We start from the raw sequence: 20,233 nt of genomic DNA, 5'->3' as shown, positions 1-20,233 counted from the left end.
CTTTCAGCGTCTGTTCAACGTCGAATGTCTTCTGCTTAAAATAATCCTCATCCCAATCCCTAGCTGCGAATGGTTTTCCATGATGAAATGGCTTTGAGGCGTTCCTGTCCATTGGGAGCTGATCCTCACAACTGGCAGGAACCTGGGTTGAGGGTTCCATTCCATTTTGTATAATCTGCATCTGAATTAGTGGGGCTCTGTGGTTCATTTCAGAACAAAACTGATGCCAGAGAGCTGGAGTGACTTTTTGGGATCTGGATAATTACAGTGGTGGCAGTGCCCTCCCAGCATGCCCTAAGCTGGTAGAAGCACATTAGTCATGGTTGGGGTGAGGAGCAGGGGATAAATAAAGGGAGCCAGCAGTTGTCACCAGCAGGCCTGCGAGGGTGGCGGGTGGCTGCCAGTGTCCCAGGCAGGGAGACGTGAGTCACACCCTGAATTGCTGACCTGCCAGTCTCCAGCCCTTCTAGAAGTGGGAGGCTGGAGGCAGGTGCTGGAGCTTCCAAGTGTCAGGCTGTGCCTCATTGTACAGCAGGGGTGGGGAACCTTTGTTTTTTTTTTTTTTTTTTTTCTGCCTAGGGCCATTTGGATATTTCTAACATCATTCAGGGCCATACAAAGCTATCAACTGAAACATTAGCCCTTATTACTATTAAAAAAACTCCCAATTTTATAGAATGCTGAGTCCCACCTGCAGTTGAGTTGACTGAGCCAGACCAAATACTTTTTTTTCTGGACCTTATACAACCCTACCAACCAGATGGTCCCCACTGCTGTGCTTTAATAGCCTTGGACTTAAGATTTTTGCCATTTCCTCACCAAAATCTCTGTTCTTCATTCTGCTGCTGCTTTTTGTCCTTAACCCACTCAGGCCTCCATGATCATCCTTGATGCATTGTTCCGTGTATAGGAATAAGAGTATTCATATCTCTGGAGAGGTCCCTCAGGAATATTCTGTTTTAGATAGTGGGAGCTGCCTTGTGGAGACGAGAGAGAGGAAAGGCTTTGATTTCCACAGTCTCAGCAGCAAGCCTCTCCCAAAGGCTTCAGTTTGCTTGCGTTCTCTTCTCACATAGGACCTCTGGCCTGTACAAAAGGTTTTCTGCCTGGAGAGGTAATTTTTTCTTTCTTAAAAGTTATTTATTTATTTATTTTTGGTTTCTATGTTTTATTCAGGAACTCATAAAAAACATTCCAGATAAAAGAGCTCTAATCTTCCTCCTCTTCTTCATCTTGGTTAATCTCGAAGTAATGGAATTCCTAGCTCTCGTTGCTGTTAGCAACTATGCGTAACCAATCACATAGATTATTCTTCTTCAAATATTTTTGGTGAGATATTTCAGATACCTTTTGGAGAAAGGCACCTCAGAAATCAGTCACAGTGATCTTGTTCTTGCCCCATTCAATGGTTACAACTCCACCACTGAGATTCACAGCCTTGCCATTTACTTTGATTCTCTCCTGAAGAAAGTGCCCAAAATTAGCAGCATCCATGATTCCATCTTTAAGAGGGTGTGTGTAATCAAGGGTGAACTTCAGAACCTGCTTCTTTTTGTTTGCCCCCCTTTGCCACAAGTTTTTTCACAGGCACCATGACCGCAGCGGAGGCAGAAAGCTAAAAAAAAAAAAATTATTAGTGATTTAATAATGCTAAACAAGATTGTAAGATAAAAGGAGTACAATTCCATACAGTTCCCACCACCAACCCCCTCCATTAGAAGCTTCCCTATTCTTTGTCCCTCTGCGAGTATGAACCAAAATTCTTTATGAGGTGCAGAAGGCGGAAGGTTTGGCTTCTGTAATTGCTTCTCCACTGGACATGGACGTTGACAGGTGGATCCATACCCCTAGCCTATCTTTCCCTAGTGGGGCAGGGCTCTGTAGAGGTGAGCTTCCAGGGCACATTGGTGAGGTTGTTTTCCCAGGGAAGTCAGGATGGCATTAACGTTCTAGAATATCCAGAGCGGGAGGAGGGGGGAGTGGGCAATGGCATACCCAGTGAAGCACACACATTACTAAGTGCAGACCCAGGTTCGAGCCCCTGCAGGGGGACACTTCACAAGCATAGAAGCAGGTCTGCAGGTCTCTCTCCCCCCGCCTCTTTCTCTCTCTTTTCTCTCAATTTCTCTGTCCTATCCAATGGGGAAAAAAAGGCCACTATGAGTGGTAGATTGGTTGTGCAGGTACCAAGCCCCAGAGATAACCCTGGGGACAATAATAAAAGAATATCCAGAGCCCTGCTCTGGAACATGTGGTCATCTCCTCAGAGCACTGGAGAAGCTACTGATCCCTATTGCTGGAGGCATGGCTGAGTGCCATGTCCTGTTGGAAGTGTCAGGGCCATGTCCCCTTGAGACTATGAGAGCTTATTCCTCTGAGAATCATTTTCATGTAAGTCCAAGGCCAGATCACTGCTGGCTTTGCCCTCACCCTCTTGGATCTTCCCAAAATACTTGTGGGGGGTGTCCCCCCACTCAGTTCTTCTGCAGCCTCTTGGGTCACAGTCTCTCCTCTCTCCCCCAACCCTGCACAGCCCTTTCCTTTTCGCCTATCTGAATCAGCACCCTGCTCAGTGCCAGAGCCACAGAGGGGCTTTTTTATTTATTTTTAATTTTTTTTATTATCTTTACTGTTAGAAAGACACAGAGTGAAATTGAGAGGGGAGGTGGAGATAGAAAGGAAAAGAGACAGAGAAACACCTGCAGTACTGCTTCACCACTTGTGAAGCTTTTCCCCTAGAGGTGGGGACCAGGGGCTTGAACCTGGGTCCTTATGCACTGTAATGTGTGCACTCAACCAGGTGCACCACAACCTGGCTCCTCCACAAAATTTCTTTAAAAAGCAATTTCCCAGTTATGCTAGCCACAATTTATGTTCTCCATGGACATATGAAGCTAGTGAATAAATAAATAAATAAATAAAAATACTGAGTGCCACTTGGCCCTAGCAACCTGACATTTCCCACTTAGACAAGTATCTATCTCTTCATATCCAGTGGTGCTACTTCTAGCTTAGCTGTCTTTCTGCCTCACTACTACTTGGTAGTTGGTTGACTCCGGCTGTGGCTGTATTTACTCCGTGGCTCTTCAGTACCATTCCTCCCTTCCACTGCCAAGCATAACTATCACCCAGAATAAAAGCACCTGTTAACATCATACTAAGTGTAGTCCATGAAACTCAGGAATTACAATTATTGGTGAGGAGGAACTTGTTTAAAATATAGAGTTCTTTCCCCTGCCCTAAACAGACGGGATCAAAATCTCTGGGGAGAGACCCACTACTAGTGCACAAATAGCACCGGAACCACCCTCAGTGTTCCTGGAATCGAGAAGTCAACCTGTTTGCATCCTATTTGCATCTTTGGTATATTGCACATTACAGACCCCTGGGGCAGAGACCTGGATGCTGGGAGCTGGTGTGTGGGGACAGTTATTTCTTGTCCTCTCTCGCTCTCCTCCTGTCCCCCTCCATCTCCAGTGAACACACTGATAAGTATACACAATGGTTCCTGCATACACACACACACACACACACACACACACACACACATACACATGTGTACACATTTGGCATGTATGTACAATTTGCCCACAAAGCCTGATGGTTACCAGCTTAAGAGAAGCTGGTAAGGGCTGAGGAGACAGAATAATAGTTCTTCAAAAGACGTACATGCCTGAGACATGTCTGAGGTTCCAGGTTCGTTCTTCAAAAGACGTACATGCCTTAGACATGTCTGAGGTTCCAGGTTCAATCCCTGCACCACCAGAGATGAGCAGTGTCTTGATCTCTCTCTCTCTTTCCCTCTCTCCCTCAGTCTCTCCATCCCCTTCCCTCCCTCAGTATATTTCTTTCTCATTAAAATAAATAAAATCTATTTTTGAAAGAAAGAAAGAAAGAAAGAAAGAAAGAAAGAAAGAAAGAAAGAAAGAAAGAAAAGCTGGTGGGCAGGGCTGAATGCCTGACCCTCTCTCGCAGGCCCCACTTGTAGGGACAGCCCCAACTCCTTGGAGCCAAGCCCCAAGTCTGCCCCAAGAGACCTTTCTAAATCCAGAGTGGCCCTTGCCACCTCTGTTTCTGGGACCCATGTGCCACTGGCTTCTTTTTTGCTCCTCTCAGTGCCCCCCACCCCGCCAAGTATTCTGTGGTTTGTGTTCCAAAAATCAGCTTGCCCCTTACTTTCCAAATTAAAATCATAGGCACATAAGACGTAGCAGAATATGGATGTCTAGCTTATCACTGAAAGAAGGTTGTGTGCTGATATGTTTCTCTAGCATAGATGGGTGTGTCTGATTCCCTGCAGGGCTTATGGACACAGATGGCCCTGAGCTCCAACTGCTGGACCCCTGGACCCCACTAAGGAGGTTTGCAGAGTTTTAGACTCCACAGGTTTAGGGTGGGGACCCAAGACGTTGGACTTCAAACAAGTTCCCAAGTGACACTGATGCTACTAACCGGGGGACCTGCCCTTTGAGAATTGGTTCTAAAAGGATTATTTCCTCCTTCCCCCAGAGCCTCAGGAAAGATCAGACCTTTGTCTCAAACACCTCCAGGGACTGGCTCACCCAACAGAGGGTGCAGTGTGGAGCAGGGATGTGGCACAGAGCCCCCTGCTAACCTTGGTGACAATGAGTTAATATTGAAGGGAAGGAAGGAAAAAAAGAAGGGAGGAAGGAATGAAGGGAGGAAGGAATCAATGCCGAAAAGAAGGTCAAGGGAGTGAGGGAAGTGGGAAGGAAACACATTTTCCCTTTTCAGAGCAATTCGACAATCCAACTTCATTCCCCAGTGACCTCTCTTCATGAGTCTCCCCTATCCCTGTTTGTGTAGACTCTCCCACCACAGGCATTGAGGAAGGGAGGGAAGGAAGGATGTAAGGAATGAAGGACAGCCTCCCCCCCTTTTTTTAAATTGGGGGATTAGTGACTTATAGTCTACAGTAAATATAGTAGTTTGTACATGTGTAAAATTTCTCAGTTTTCTGCAAACCACTCTTACCCTCAGCCTAGGTATTCCTCTGCCATCATGTTCCAAGACCAGAAAGCTCTCCTCCACTCTCGAGCCTTCCTTGTCCTTTTCTCTGGTGCAATACACCAAACCCAGTCCAAGTTCCAAGTTCTGCTTTGTGTTTCCCTTTCTGTTTTTTGTTTTGTTTTTTTCTGCCTTCAGGGTTGTCACTGGGGCTCGGTGCCTGCACTACAGATCCACTGTTCCTGGAGGCCTTTTTCCCCTTTTGTTGTTTAGCAATGTTGTTATTATTATTGCTGTCATCGTTGTTGGATGGAACAGAGAGAAATAGAGGAGGGGAAGACAGAGAGGGGGAGAGAAAGATAGAAACTTGCAGACCTGCTTCACTGCTTGTAAGCAACCCCCCCTGCAGGTGGGGAGCCGAGGGCTTGAACCAGGATCCTTACTCCAGTCCTTGCACTTTGCACCATGTGTGCTTAACCTGCTGTGCTACTGCCTGGCACCCTTGTTCTTATTTTTCAACTTCTGTACTACCGAACACAAGTTTTCAATATACCTATCTAGGAGGCTGGCATGTGTATGCTACCACCACGGTGAGTGTTACCACATGGTGTGGTGTTGTATACTGTGATGTGGTGTAGTGTAGTGTGGTGTGTATGGTGTATTGTGGTGTGTGTAGTATTGTGTGATGTGTGTGGTCTAGTGTAGTGTGGTGTGTGTAGTTTGGTGTAATATGTGTGATGTAGTGGTGTGTGTGTGTGGTGTGAGTGTTGTGGTGAGTGTTGTAGTGGTGTGTATGTGTGGTGTGAGTGTTGTGCACGTGTAGGTTCATGCTATTTTCTTTCAGATTTCTGGGCACAATATGTTGTAACTGGTGATTCTGAATGGCACTGATGGAGCACATGGGCCTTCTAGGCTAGCCAGTACTTGGAACAATTGCACAGCTTGCTTATTTACTGGGGACTTGGCATCTTGGTAATGGAAAAGTTTGTGGAGTAAATGAGTGAAAGATGGAGAACTTCTCTTACTGTGTTTATAGGCTCTGGCTCTTCCTAGGCAATCCATCTTGAGCTCTCACCACAGAGCAGGCAAGCAGCCTGGATCCTCACATCGTGTGAGAAGCCTGACACTATTTGTCACCCCAAGACACAATCTCATTTTCTGCCACTGACCGTCAGGCACTAACAGAGTGCTTGAGCTTGCTCAATTGTTCATGGGGTGTTCTCTGAATGCTTCAGCTCTCTCCACAAATGAGAAAAGCAGTGGAAAATTTCCCAGAAACAACCATAAGTGGCATCTGTCCACAGTGTCCTCATGTCTCCTTGTTTAGTATCATGCACATGGATCATCTGGTCTTTTCTTTAGACTTGTCAGTCAGCACCCTCTATCAAAAGAAAAGGACTCTAAGAAGATGGGCTCGAAACTATGGCTTAGGAGAGAAGACACAAACTCTCCATACAAACAGTGATGAGGCAGAAACCTCATGAATGTCTTCCTGAATGTCTCCATTATAAAGAGAAACTCCTAGTTGTTTGTAGGTTTCTTAGCCAGGAATTCCTCTTCTCCCAGCATCAGCTGTTAGTCTTTCTAGGACCCTGTTCTCTTATCCTTCCCTCTCCAGCTAATCACACTTCTCTTTAAGAGTTTAAATATCATCTTGAGGTTGATGATGCCTAGATGTACAACCCTCCCCCAGATCACTTTTCTGAAATGTAAATGTCTGTCTTGCTTCTCCACTTGGTGTCTCCTTGACATCTACAGCAGGACGTGTGCCAGAGTCAACTCTTGTTCTGTGGCCCAGCCCACTACTGTCCAGGTCAGGTAATTGCTACCAGCCTTCACCCAGTTGTCAAGTCAGGAATCTTTTTCTTTTAATTTTTTAATTAAATTAATTAATTATTTATTAGATAGAGACAGAGGGAAGTTGAGAAGGGAAGGAGAGATAGAGAGAGGAAAAGATACAGAGATACCTGTAGCCTGGCTTCACCACTCATGAAGTTTCCCTCAGCAGGTAGGGACCAGGGGCTTGAACCTTGGTCCTTGTGCACTGTAATGTGTATGCTTAACCAGGTATGCCACATCAGGGATCTTGTAGTCATTTTTGGCACTTCCTTCTCACTCCTCCCCACAACTAATTCACCACCAGGGGCTGTGCTCTCTCCTGATACACACTCAACCTCTGTGTTCCCACTTAAGTCACCTTTCATGGGGGTGACTAGGTGGCACTCCTACTGTGTTTAGTTGCCTCTAATCCACCCTCCTACAACAGCCAGAGAAACATCTGGAAACGTTAACCATGAAGCCCACCATATGATCCATTGCTGTTGGAGTAAACACTACACTCCTGTTAGGACCTGCTGTCAATAGACACCACAGGATGAAGCTCTGGTCTCTCGTCTCACCTCACCTAGTCCCACCTTCCCCATCAAAGTGCTTGAACTACACTGGCCTCTGACAGCTCCCTCAAATGTACTGGGTTCTTTTCTGGCCCTTCTGTTTCTACTTGCCTCCCCCAAGGTTTCCCCTACCCTCGTCCTACCCAGATTTTTATTTCTCACCTTACACTCCTTTGGGGGTGGGAACTTAGTTGACTTTCCTTCTCTTGAGTAGGGAAAAGCCCATGTTTCCTCTCCGTGTGTTTCTCATACTCTTACAGCAATTTTGACACCAAATATAGCTTTTTGCCTCCCTGCACCAAGCAATTCTGTGACGCTCATTCTAACACTGTCAACAAGAATGTGTCAGATTCACAGGTTAAGAAACTCAGTCCCACAAGGCTGCCTTTCCCCCATTTTAGATGTCAGTTGCAAATAGAGTTTTCAGAAAACCCACAACTTGTATCCAACATGATTGTAGCTAGAGGTTCCCATTTCCTCAATCCACTTGGATCCAATCATTTGCTTAAATAGCTCACAGAACTCAGGGAAGCATGTACATTTACTGACTTATTAAAGGATCTTATAAGAGGACCAGCAAAATACTTCTAATACACTTGCTTTGCTATGAACGAAATTCAGATTTGAACGCAGCCCCCACAGTACTGAAGAAAACTTTGGTGCCATGGTGTCTTTCTGGCTCTGTCTCTATCTTTTTGTCTCTGTTTCAAAAATTTCACTCAGAGTGGTGAAGCCCCTGATGAGAATAGTGACAAAAAAAAATTTTTTTTTTCTGATAAAAGAGAGAGGTAAAATACTGAAGCCCAGATCTGGGAGTTTCCAAGAGCAGAGATTCTGTCTCTGGAGAATGGAGGTGTGTTATTGCTGAGGTTTGGTGTCAACACTACTAAACTACCACTTACTGCAGCCATCCCCCCCCCCCCCGGCTTCTATTTTATTTGAAGGATAGAGAAAAATTGGGAGAGGAGGTGGAGATACAGAAGAAGAGAGAAAGAGATCAGCAGACCTGTTTCACCACTGATGAAGGTCCCCCCCTATAGGCGAGGAACGGACACGCCAACCCAGATCCTTGTGTATGGTAAGCTGTGTGCTCAACTGTATGTGCCAGTGCTAGACCCCAACTGTTGAGAATATTATGTCTGTTTTGCCACATAGGCAGGACTGCTCATCAACTTCCAGGAACTGGAAACAGATATATATGTATGGACTTGCCCTCTAGGTCCTCTATTTTATTAGTTATCATTATTTATTTTTTAGATTTCTTTATTGGGTAATTAATGTTTTACATTTGATAGTAAATACAATAGCTTGTACATTCATAACATTTTCCAGTTTACCATATAACAATAAAACCCCCACTAGGCCCTCTGTCATCCTTTTTGGATCTGTATTCTCCCCACTCACCCACCCCAGAGTCTTTTACTTTGGTGCAATATGCCAATTGCAGTTCAGGTTCTACTTATGTTTTCTCTTCTGATCTGGTTTTTCAACTTCTGCCTGAGAGTGAGATCATCCTATATTCATCCTTCTATTTCTCACTTATTTCACATAACATGATTTCTTCAAGCTCCATCCAATGTTTTTAATAGGTGAGTAGTATTCCATTGTGTATATATACCACAACTTGCTCAGCCACTCATCTGTTGTTGGACACCTGGGTTGCTTCCAGGTTTTGGCTATTACAAACTGTGCTGCTAAGAATATATGTGTACACAGATCTTTTTGGATGGGTGTGTTAGGATATATCCCCAGGAGAGGAATTGCAGGGTCATAGGGTAGGTCCACTTCTATAGCCTTCTGAGAGTTCTCCAGACTGTTCTCCACAGAGGTTGAACCAATTGACATTCCGACCAGCAGTGCAGGAGGGTTCCATTGACCCCCACAACCTCTCCAGCATTTGCTGCTGTTACCTTTTCTGATGTATGACATTCTCACAGGAGTGAAGTGGTATCTCATGTTGGGAGCAGTGTTCAGGGTAAACCTCTTACAGGCTCCTCATTAAGAGGGATGGCTAGGAGGGGTGGCATGGTACCCCTTGCAGGCCCCTCAAGAAGAGGGTCAGCCAGGATGGGTGACATGGACATACCATGGCCTTTGGCTGCTCTCCACTAACTTCCCTGTTATTGTTTATGCCCGGCTAGCTGATATGGGCTTGGTGGCATGTAACCACTTCCCTATTTTTCTGTTATGCTCAGTTGATCATATTCCTGGAACTAGGTACATATAGAACAATAGTAATGGGAACATAACAACTGTAGAAAAATAAGTTTTGTAAGTAAATCATTAGAGGAAGAGAGCAAAATCCAGTAACCACTTGATCTTTACAATAACTGATTGATCTTTAACTGCCAGTAAATCGTGATACCTTTTGTAATCTTGCATTGTGTAGAACTGCTTGCCTTCTGTATAAATCTTGGAGACTCAGAAATAAAGTTACCGAGTTTTTGGTACAGTCCTCCCTACTCCATTCTTCTCTCATTCCTTCTCTCAGGCTTATCATTGGACTTTACTCTGTGCTGGATGCAGAGAAAACAATCTCACTGTTGTCTTTATTTGCATTTCTCTGACAATCAAAGACTTGGAGCATTTTTTCATGTGTTTCTTGGCCTTGTGGATCTCTTCTATGGTGAATATTCAGTCCATGTACTCTCCCCATTTTTGGATGGGGTCATTTGTTTTCTTGTTGTTGAGTTTGGCAAGCTCTTTATATATTCTGGTTATTAGCCTCTTGTCTGATGTATGTCATGTAAAGATCTTCTCCCATTCTGTGATGGGTCTCTTGGTTTGGGTATTGGTTTCTTTTGCTGTACAGAAGCTTTTTAATTTGATTAAAAAGTAGTGCCATAGGTTTATACTTGTCTTAGTCTTCTTTGTAATTTGATTCATGTTATTGAAGATGTCTTTAAAATTTATGTAGAAAAGAGTTCTGCCAATATTTTCCTCTAAGCATCTGATAGTTTCTGGTCTAACATCCAAGTCCTTGATCCACTTGGAATTTACTTTTGTATTTGGTGAAATATAGTGATTCAGTTTCATTCTTCTGCATGTTTCAACCCATTTTTTTCTAACACCATTTGTTGAAGAGACTCTATTTCCCCATTTAGTAGTCTTGGCTACATTGTCAAAGATTAGATGTCCATAAGTGTGTGGGCTTACTTCTGGGATCTCAATTCTATTCCACTGGTCAGTGTGTCTGTTCATGTTCCAGTACCAAGCAGTTTTGATGACAATGGCCCTATAATACAAGAGATCTGGGAATGTGGTGCCTCTAGTTCTGTTCTTTCTTCTCAAGATTGTTTTGGCAATTCTAGGTCTTTTCTGGTTCCAGATAAACATTTGTAGCATTTGTTCTATTCTCTTAAAAAATGTGGTTGGGATCTTGATGGGGGTAGCATTAAATTTATAGATGGCTCTGGGTAGTATATTCTTTTTAATGATGTTAATTCTTCCAGCCGTGAACATGGAACATTTCCACTTCTTTGTGTCTTTTCAATTTCTTTGAGTAGTGACTCATAATTTTCAGTATACAAGTCTTTCACTTCTTTTTTTAAATTAAATTAAATTAAATTAAATTAAATTTATTTATTCTCTTTTGCTGCCCTTGTTGTTTTATTGTTGTAGATGCCGTAGTTGTTGGATAGGACAGAGAGAAATGGAGAGAGGAGGGGAAGACAGAGAGGGGGAGAGAAAGATAGACACCTGCACACTTACTTCACTGCCTGTGAAGCAACTCCCCTGCAAGTGGGGAGCTGGGGGCTCGAACTGGGATCTTTATGCTGGTCCTTGTGCTTTGTGCCATGTGAGCTTAACCCGCTGCGGTCTCAAGTCTTTTACTTCTTTGGTAAGGTTTATTCCTAGATATTATATTGTTTTGTTGCTATAGTAAAAGGAATTGATTTCTGGATTTTTTTTTCTTCCTCTAACTTAGTGTTTTCATAGAGGAATGTCACTGACTTTTGAATGTTAATTTTGTAGCCTGACACCTTACTGTATTGCCTGATGATTTCCAAAAGCTTCTTGCTGGATTCCTTAGTATGTATACTATCATGTCGTCTGCAAATAGGGAGAGTTTGACTTCTCTTCCAATCTGTATCCCTTTAATTCCTTGCTCCTGCCTGATTGCTATGGCAAGAACTTCCAACACTATGTTGAATAGTAAAGGTGATAGTGGGCAGCCCTGTCTAGTACCTGATCTGAGGGGAAATGCTTCCAGTTTTTCACCATTGAGTTGGCTGTAGGTTTGCTATAAATAGACTCCACTATCTGGAGAAATTTTCCATCTATTCCCATTTTTTGTAGTGTTTTGATCATAAAGGGATGTTCTATTCTGTCAAACACTTTCTCTGCATCTATTGATATGACCATGTGATTTTTGGTCTTGCTTTTATTAATATGGTAGATCACGTTGATGGATTTACGTATATTAAACCAACCTTGCATGCCTGCGATAAACCCCACTTGGTCATGATGAACAATCTTTTTGATATACTGCTGTATCTGGTTGGCTAGAATTTTGTTAGCCAAATATTTTCGCATCTATGTTCATCAGAGATATTGGTCTGTAGTTTTCTTTTTTGGTTGTCTCCCTGTCTGCTTTTGGTAACAGAATGATGTTGGCTTCATAGAAGCTGGAAGGGAGTCTTCCAGTGTCTTCAATCTTCTGGAAGACTTTTAAAAGTAGAGGTATTAGTTCTTCTTTGAAGTTTTTGTAGAATTAATTTTAATACCATCTGGTCCAGGACTTTTATTGATAACTGTTTCAATTTCATTAGCTGTGATGGCCTTTTCATGTTATCTAGTTCCTTTTTTAATTTTGGGAGTTCATAGGTATCTAGGAAATTGTCTGTTTCTTCCAGGTTCTCTAGCTTGGTGTCATATAGTTTTTTATAGAAGTTTCACATGATATGTTGAATTTCTGTGGTATCTGCTGTATATCTCCTCTTTCACTTATGATACGATTTATTTGGGTCTTCTCCATTTTTTGTTTTGTGAGTCTAGCTAAAGGTCTGTCAATTTTGTTCACTTTTTTTTTTTTAGTCTTTCTTTTTTTATTTGTTATTGGATAGAGACAGAGAGAAATTGAGAGAGAAGGGGGAGATAGAGAGGAAGTGAACAGAGAGATGCCTAAAGACCTGCTTCACAGCCTATGAAGCAACACCCCTGCAGGTGGGGAGCCAGGAGCTTGAACCAGGATCCTAACTGGTCCTTGTGCTTGGTGCCATGTGTGCTTAACCCACTGCGCTACCGTCTGACGATTTTATTCACTCTTTTGAAGAACCAACATTTACTTTCATTGACTTTTTGTATGGTTTTCTTATTTTCAATGTTATTGATTTTTGCCCTAATTTTAGTGATTTCTATCCTTCTGGTTGCTTTAGGATTCCTTATTCTAGGTCTTTAAGATGTGCAATCAGGCTGTTATTTGTGCTTTTTCTTGTTTCTTAATGTGTGCTTGTGTGGCTATGAACTTCCCTCTCAGTACTGCCTTAGTTATGTCCCAAATATTTTGATAGCTTGTGTCTTCATTTTCATTGAACTCTCGAAACATTTTGATTTCTTCCTTTATTTCCTCTTTGACCCAGTAGTTGTTAAGTATTGTACTACTGAGCTCCCACATTTTGGGACTCTTACTAATCTTTTGTTAATTGTTAAGTGTTAGTTTAATTCCACTGTGGTCTGAGGAGATGCTAGGGATGATTTTAATACTCTTGAACTTGCTGATGCTTTCTTTGTGGTCTAATATATGGTCTATCCTTGAGAATGACTCATGTGGACTTGAGTAGAATGTGTATTCCAGTGTCTTGGGATGAATGACTCTGAAAATGTCCAATAGTTCTAGTTTATCTATCTCTTCATTTAGCTCCCTTATGTCTTTATTGATTTTCTGCCTGGATGATCTGTCAAGTTGAGAGAGTGGAGTGTTGAAGTCCCCTACTATGACTGGGTTGTTATTAATATATTGCTGTAGCTCTTTCAGTAGATGTTTGATGTATTTAGATGGTTTCTCATTGGGTACATAGATGTTAAGAATTGTTAAGTATTCTTGATTGACTGATTCTCTGAGCATTAAGTACTGTCCATCACTATCTTCTTTAATTTTATTTATTTTAAAGTCTATCATGTCAGGTATAAAATAGCTGTTCCTGCCCCTTTTTTGTGGACCATTGGCTTGTATGATAATTTTCCATCCTTTTACATTGAGTCTATGTTTGTCTTATTGAGCTAGGTGGGTTTCCTGCAGACAGTATATTGTTGGGTTGTATTTTCTGATCCATCTTCCTACTCTGTGCCTTTTAATAGGTGAGCCATTGACATTTATTGATATCAAAGATTAAAAATATTCCATTCTTGTAGATTTTTTAGTGTTCTGATATATGGCATATTTATGGTGGTCTGACTGTTTATGGGACACATTTCAGAACTTCTTTCAGGGCAGGCTTGGTTATAGTTGATTCTTTCAACTGTTGCTTGTCTGAAGGTTTCTGAGAAGGTTTTGATGCCTCCATCTTGTCTGAATGACAGCCTAGCAGGATACAGTAGTCTTGGTTGAAAGCCTTTCTCATTGAGCACTCCATAGTTATCTTGCTATTCTCTTGCAGCCTATAGTCTTTGTGTGGAGAAGTCTGCTGCTAATCTTATGGGTTTTCCTCTTTGTTTTCCTCTTGCAGCCTTCAGGATCCTTTCCCTATCATTATTCCTTTCCAGTCTAAATATGACGTGTCTTGGTGTCTTTAGGTCTCAGTTAATTCTGTTTGGGACCCTCTGGGCTTCTTGAACCTTTATGTCTTTGATGTTGTCTAGTCTAGAGAAGTTCTCAGCTGTTATGTACTCAAGAATGCTTTCTTTCCCTCCCTCTCTTTCTTTCTCTGGTAAGCCAATAATGCGTATATTGTTTCTTTTGAAGTCATCCCATAGGTCTCTGTTGTTGTTTTAAGTATCTCTTAATCTCTTTTTGAGATCTCTTACTTCTTTTTTCGTTGTTTCTAATTGTCCTCGACCTTGCTAATTCTGTCTTCAGCCTCATTATTCTATTCTCTTTCCCCTCTACTGTTTTCTGGAGTTCGTCTATTTTGTTTTAATACTGTTTTAGCTTGTTCAGCTAGTTGTGTTCTTAGCTCAGCTATTTCAGCTTTCAAATAACCTTGAGATAATTAGTGTTTTCTTCTAAGGTTTCATTTGGTGTTTCTGCATTTCTGATGACAATTCTTTCAAACTCTTTACTCACTCCTGTGATTATTTCCTTAAGGAGTGTTTGGATGTTGACCTCATTATTTTGTGCTTCAACATTTGGGGACTTTTAGCTGGACTCTTGTCCTGGTTCATTTCTCCAATATTTCTTCTTGTTGGTTTAGCTATTTTATATACTATGTTATGAGGTCCCTCTCTCAGTGCTTTTCAAATCACTGATCACTCTTGCCTGGATTGACTTGTGTCTAAGTAAGGTAATTAAAGGGTTCACAGTTGTGGAAATTGACAGTTGCTTCAGTATTATTTTAATCCCTGAGTTGGAGCACAGTGGCTTAAAACCCTTTTTTGTCCTGTAGGCTATGGGAGCCTGAGGGATTTTAAACTATAAGTAGGTTTCTTAGCTTAATCACTGACTCCTGACCAAGAGATAAAACAGGGTTCAACAGAGATAATACAGTGGTTATGCAAAGAGACTTTCACAATCCCACTGCTAGGCCACTGAGGAGATCTTCTCCTGAGTTTACAGGTTAGTTTTCTGTCCCCTGTTGTCAGCACAGGGCCTCCCTTCTGCTGCTCCAGATTCTGCGGGCTGTAGCAGTGGAGACTCACAATTGCATTTGGTGAGTCTTAGGGGAGTCCTCTCCTCCCTTCAGCTGTTTTCTTGTTGTGGTGTCTCAATGGTAAACTGCACGACTGTTACCAGTCACTTAATCCCTCCCAAGGCTCCTCTCTGTCCACAAGCCACATGTTTTTTCACTCACTGGTGATATGGTGGGTTCCTGAAGTCGTTCTAGTCCTGTCTTGTTGTGGCTCCAGGTGTTTTCTTTGGTATTTCTAGTTAACCCAGGAGAGGAGAGGAGAGAAACACAACTGTTGCTGCTACATAGACCCACCTCCAGAAGTCTACTGCCAGTAATAAATATTTGATTAGAGACTTTATGGTGATTTCTTTAGTCCATTACTATATTGTTGAGTTTATTAGGTCTAAGTCTAGTCACAGGAGACTATTAAGTACTTTTACCTTGAGGTATATAATTGCCTGTAACTTGCCTCCTTTCCTCCTTCCTTCGTTTCTCCCCTCCTCCACTTCCTTTCTTTCTTTCTCTCTTCATATATATATATTTAACTAATTAATTATTGTCTTATTTTATTGGATAGAGACAGTCAGAAATTGAGAAGAGGGAGGTAGAGAGGGAGAGAGACAGAGAGATGCCTATAGACCTGCTTCACTACTTGTGAAGCTTCCCCACTACAGGTAGGGGCTGGGGGCTTGAACCCAGGTTCTTGTGCATGCATGATCTACCACCATCTGGCTCTGAGCATACTTTTATATACTTGTAGAGTCACAGGTCCTATGTCCAGCTCCTGGCCCCACTGTAAGCCAGAACTGAGCAGCACTCTGGTTAATCAATGATAGATTGATAGATGGATTGAGAGAGGAACATCATTAGTTCATGTTCTCCTATACTCAAAGTCTATTAATTACTCTTGAATACACTCATCACCTATCCCAGCTACCTATCAGAACTGGATATTCTCATGCCTGAGGTGCCAGTTGTCCCAGGTTCAGTCCCTAGCACTACCATAAACCAAAAACTGAGCAACGCTCTGGTAAAAGAACAACACTTTATCTTCTTCATGCATACAGTTTCTTGAGGGGCTGCAGTCAGACTGAGCCTGCTTCCAGTCCCTGAATATGCTAAGAGGACTCTGGCCTCGGGGCCTTGGCACATGCTGTTTCCTCTACTTCTAATATTCCTTCTCCATCTATAAAGGGCTCTTTCTTTCACTTCTTCTGGGTCTACTCAAGTATCACCTTATAAGAATGTCTTCGTGGAAGTTCTATAAAATAGAAACCTCACCTTTTGTCATCTTCCCCTCTATTACCAACCCTTTCACATATTTCATTTATGTGCTCACTTACTATCTACCTATTCCCATGACTTGTAATATAAGTTTCCCAAAGGGCAGCAATGTATTCTTTTCTTTAATTGAAATTCTTCTCCAGCTAGAAGGGTTATTGGCATAGACTACTATGTGTGGAGTGAGTGAATGAGTCAGTTGTGTTACTTAGTCAGTTTTGCAATTATTGTTTCTGTCTATTACTTCTTTTTCATTTGTTCCTTGGTGATGTTAATTTTATAGTTCACTGTCCTCTTACGTACCACCAAGAAAGAAAGTACTTGCTTCCAGTTAGACCATGACACTATGCTTTACATGGTGAGCAATGCTCTCTTGTGACAACAGGCAGTGGCAGTGGTCTGCTGTTGGTATACATGAGACCCCTTCTGTTTCATTTGGTTTAAATCCCCCCTGCTTAACACTATTCTATTTACATAACCACTTCATTCTATTTACATAACCACTGTTAACAAGTTCCACCCTCCCTCCAGGGCATTTGTGGTTCAGTGATAGGATTCTTGCCTAATCTGCCCCCTCTTTGTCACACTCTGATTTTCACCAGTCACTTTTCTCTCCGCCCTCTCTATGTCACATCCTGTTTCCACCCTACTTCGCAAGGATATATAAAGACAGCATTGTGAGTTTTACAGTACCTTTAGTTTAGCTTAGCTCGACTTAGGTTGTGCTGCGTCCTGCATGAATAAAGAGATACTGCCTACAGCTCAACCATGAGTCCCTAGTCATCTGTTACCCGCCCGTGAAGCCAGCCCGGCGAAAAACAACATAACCTGTTGAAAACAACATATGGCGCCTGAACAGGGACTGAAATAAGCCCTGAAACATGGACCGGCATCAACGTGGGACCCTACCCACCCATCGTCCAGATAAGTAAACTTGGCTACCCATCCACCATGGGCTGCCTTTCTACTTATGAAGAGGTTTGCCAAAGCCTCTACTGTTTCATCATGAGACAATTAGTCTGTCTCTGGAACATTTTACTCTGGGCCACATTTCGGTTCCCTGACCAGGAACTTTGGTTTCTTATGACCGGGATCATAGAGCTTGGGAGATGCACGGACATTTCTCCTTGGACTTTCTGCATTCCCTCTCCCATGTTTCCTGAGGAAAAGGACTACATTTTGCTCCGGGCCACAATTTGGTTCTTTATGACCGTAATCATAGACCTTGGGATATGCATGGAGATTTCCCCTGGGACTTTCTGGACTTCTTCTCAAATGTTTCCCATGGAGAAAGACTACTCTAGTTTGAGGAGCATTCTCCAGTACCCTGGCAGTTCCCAAGTATGGAGACACGTGGTTAGTTCTACTCTCCTAATTGGATTCTTTCTTCGATGGGAAGACACTTTTAAAAATGGGTGCCTGAAGCAATCCAGCAAGAACAGTCAGAAGCACCCTAAATGGAATTTCGAGGAGATTTTTGGACTAGGAAGCCCTCCAGGGACTCTTAATCCTACATGGTGAGATCTTGATAATCTGGTTCAAGTTGCATTTTATAAGAGAATGATTTGAATGACTGAATTTTTGTTTGACATTGACTTAAAAAAAAAAAATGCTGGATGTAGCCATGATTTCTAGAGACATCCAGAAACAATCCAAAAAATTGTTTTTTCCTCCTTTGATTTCTTTTTTTATCTTGGCATAAATCTGAAATGTTTAATCCTCAAAACGGTATGAGTTATGGGTGGGGCAGATAGTGCAATGATTATGTTAATTATTCTCATGCCTGAGGCTTTTAACCATGGTTCTTCTGTTTACCTTTCCACATTTTATTGAGTTTAAACTGTTTAAACAACCTTAAAATCATACTAGAAAGGACTTCCAATTATAATGGAGTTATTAATTATAGTAAACTTCTAATCTGCTACAAGTTTTGTTTGACAAGTAAGTGAATTTCAGCTGTCAAAGTCTTCACATGAAAAAGCATCTACTCAAATGAAATTCCTGAAAATCCATTTGGATCCTGTTCTCTTACATCGCCCACAAGATAGAATGACTACAACACACCCCCGGAAACCAATGATGAGACCTGGCACGACCTGAAGAAACAGATTCACAGACTCCAAAGCTCACTCTCTACAGAAAAGCAGAATTCTGGTGGCCGACATTCCCCATCAAGACAGACGTACAACGTTTCATCCCTTGGCATTTTCTTCTGTGGTCAGCTACTTTGGACTGACACCTCCATCGGACTTACTGGTACACGCTGCTGTGTTTCTCAAAGACTAACTTCAGCCAGTTGCCTTGAGACTTTATAGACCATATCCCCTCACCTGCAGGCTCTGTCCCAGAGACAGAAAACTCCCCCTCCTTATTAGGTTATGCCCACAGAGGCATGAAGCGCCCCAAGAGGCAAGAGATGCCCACAGAGGCAGGAAACGCCCTTTGAGGCAAGAGATGCCCCCAGAGGCATGAAGTGTTCCCAGAGACAAGAAATGCCCTTTCGCCTGCTAGGCCTTGCCCTTTGAGGTAAGGAAAGCTCCCCTTGGCATCACACTGGTTATTGCTGCTCGCTTATTTTGTTTTCCATGTCTTATGCCAGTTCTTTTGAAAACGCCTGTACGATATACGTTTCTGTTCACCCCACAATGGCCATTAGTTAAAAAGAAAGGGGGAATTGTTGGTATACATGAGACCCCTTCTGTTTCATTTGGTTTAAATCCCCCCTGCTTAACACTATTCTATTTACATAACCACTTCATTCTATTTACATAACCACTGTTAACAAGTTCCACCCTCCCTCCAGGGCATTTGTGGTTCAGTGATAGGATTCTCGCCTAATCTGCCCCCTCTTTGTCACACTCTGATTTTCACCAGTCACTTTTCTCTCCGCCCTCTCTATGTCACATCCTGTTTCCACCCTACTTCGCAAGGATATATAAAGACAGCATTGTGAGTTTTACAGTACCTTTAGTTTAGCTTAGCTCGACTTAGGTTGTGCTGCGTCCTGCATGAATAAAGAGATACTGCCTACAGCTCAACCATGAGTCCCTAGTCATCTGTTACCCGCCCATGAAGCCAGCCCGGCGAAAACAACATAACCTGTCGAAAACAACAGTCTGCCATTTGAGTCTGAGAGGAGACAACTGTCTATTTGAGATGACACGGGCCTCATCAGAAAAGCCCTGCTGCTGTGGCATCCTTGTCATCAAATGGCTCAGTTTAGTTCAGTGCTTCATTTTTTAATAACTGTTTTTTAATTTATTTTATGATCTTTATTTATTGGATAGAGACAGTCAGAAATCAAGAGGGAAGGGGTGAGAGGGAGGGAGAAAGATAGACACCTGAAATTCTACTTCACCACTTGTACAGCTTTCCCTTTGTAGATGGGTACTGGGGGCCCAAGCCCTGGTCCTTGATTATTGTAACATATGCATTCAACCAGGTGCACTACCACCTGGCCCCACCAGTGCTTCATTCTTCAGGCCCCATGTGTTTTCAGCAAACTCACATAACCCTTTAAAAAAGATTCTGTTTATTTAGTAAGTTAATTATTGCACCAGGATTATTGCTAGGTTTTCGTGTCTACACAGCAAATCTGTCACTCTTGGTGGTCATTTTTCTTTCTTTCATTTTGGCAGAACAGAGAGAAATTGAGAGAGGAAGAGGGGATAGAGTTGAAGAGAAAGAGACACTTGGAGCCCTGCTCCTCTGATCATGAAGCTTCTCCCCTGTCGGTGGGGACTGGAGGCCTGAACCTAGATCTTTGTGCCTGGTAATGTGTGTGCTCAACTGGGTGCACTACCTCCCAGCAGCCCTCTTTTT

At 42.5% G+C, this 20,233-nt stretch overlaps 1 pseudogene; it reads right to left on the bottom strand.

Moving 5' to 3' along the window:
- Positions 1-1,209: 1,209 nt before the first annotated feature.
- On the bottom strand, positions 1,210-1,594 carry LOC103123601 (large ribosomal subunit protein eL22-like; annotated as a pseudogene).
- Between the last annotated feature and the right edge of the window lie 18,639 nt (positions 1,595-20,233).

Source organism: Erinaceus europaeus, chromosome 3 (assembly GCF_950295315.1).
Source record: "Erinaceus europaeus chromosome 3, mEriEur2.1, whole genome shotgun sequence".
NCBI classification, from domain to species: Eukaryota; Metazoa; Chordata; class Mammalia; order Eulipotyphla; family Erinaceidae; genus Erinaceus; species Erinaceus europaeus.
Note: the sequence above shows the minus strand (reverse complement) of the source record. Positions and strands in the feature narration are given on the sequence as shown.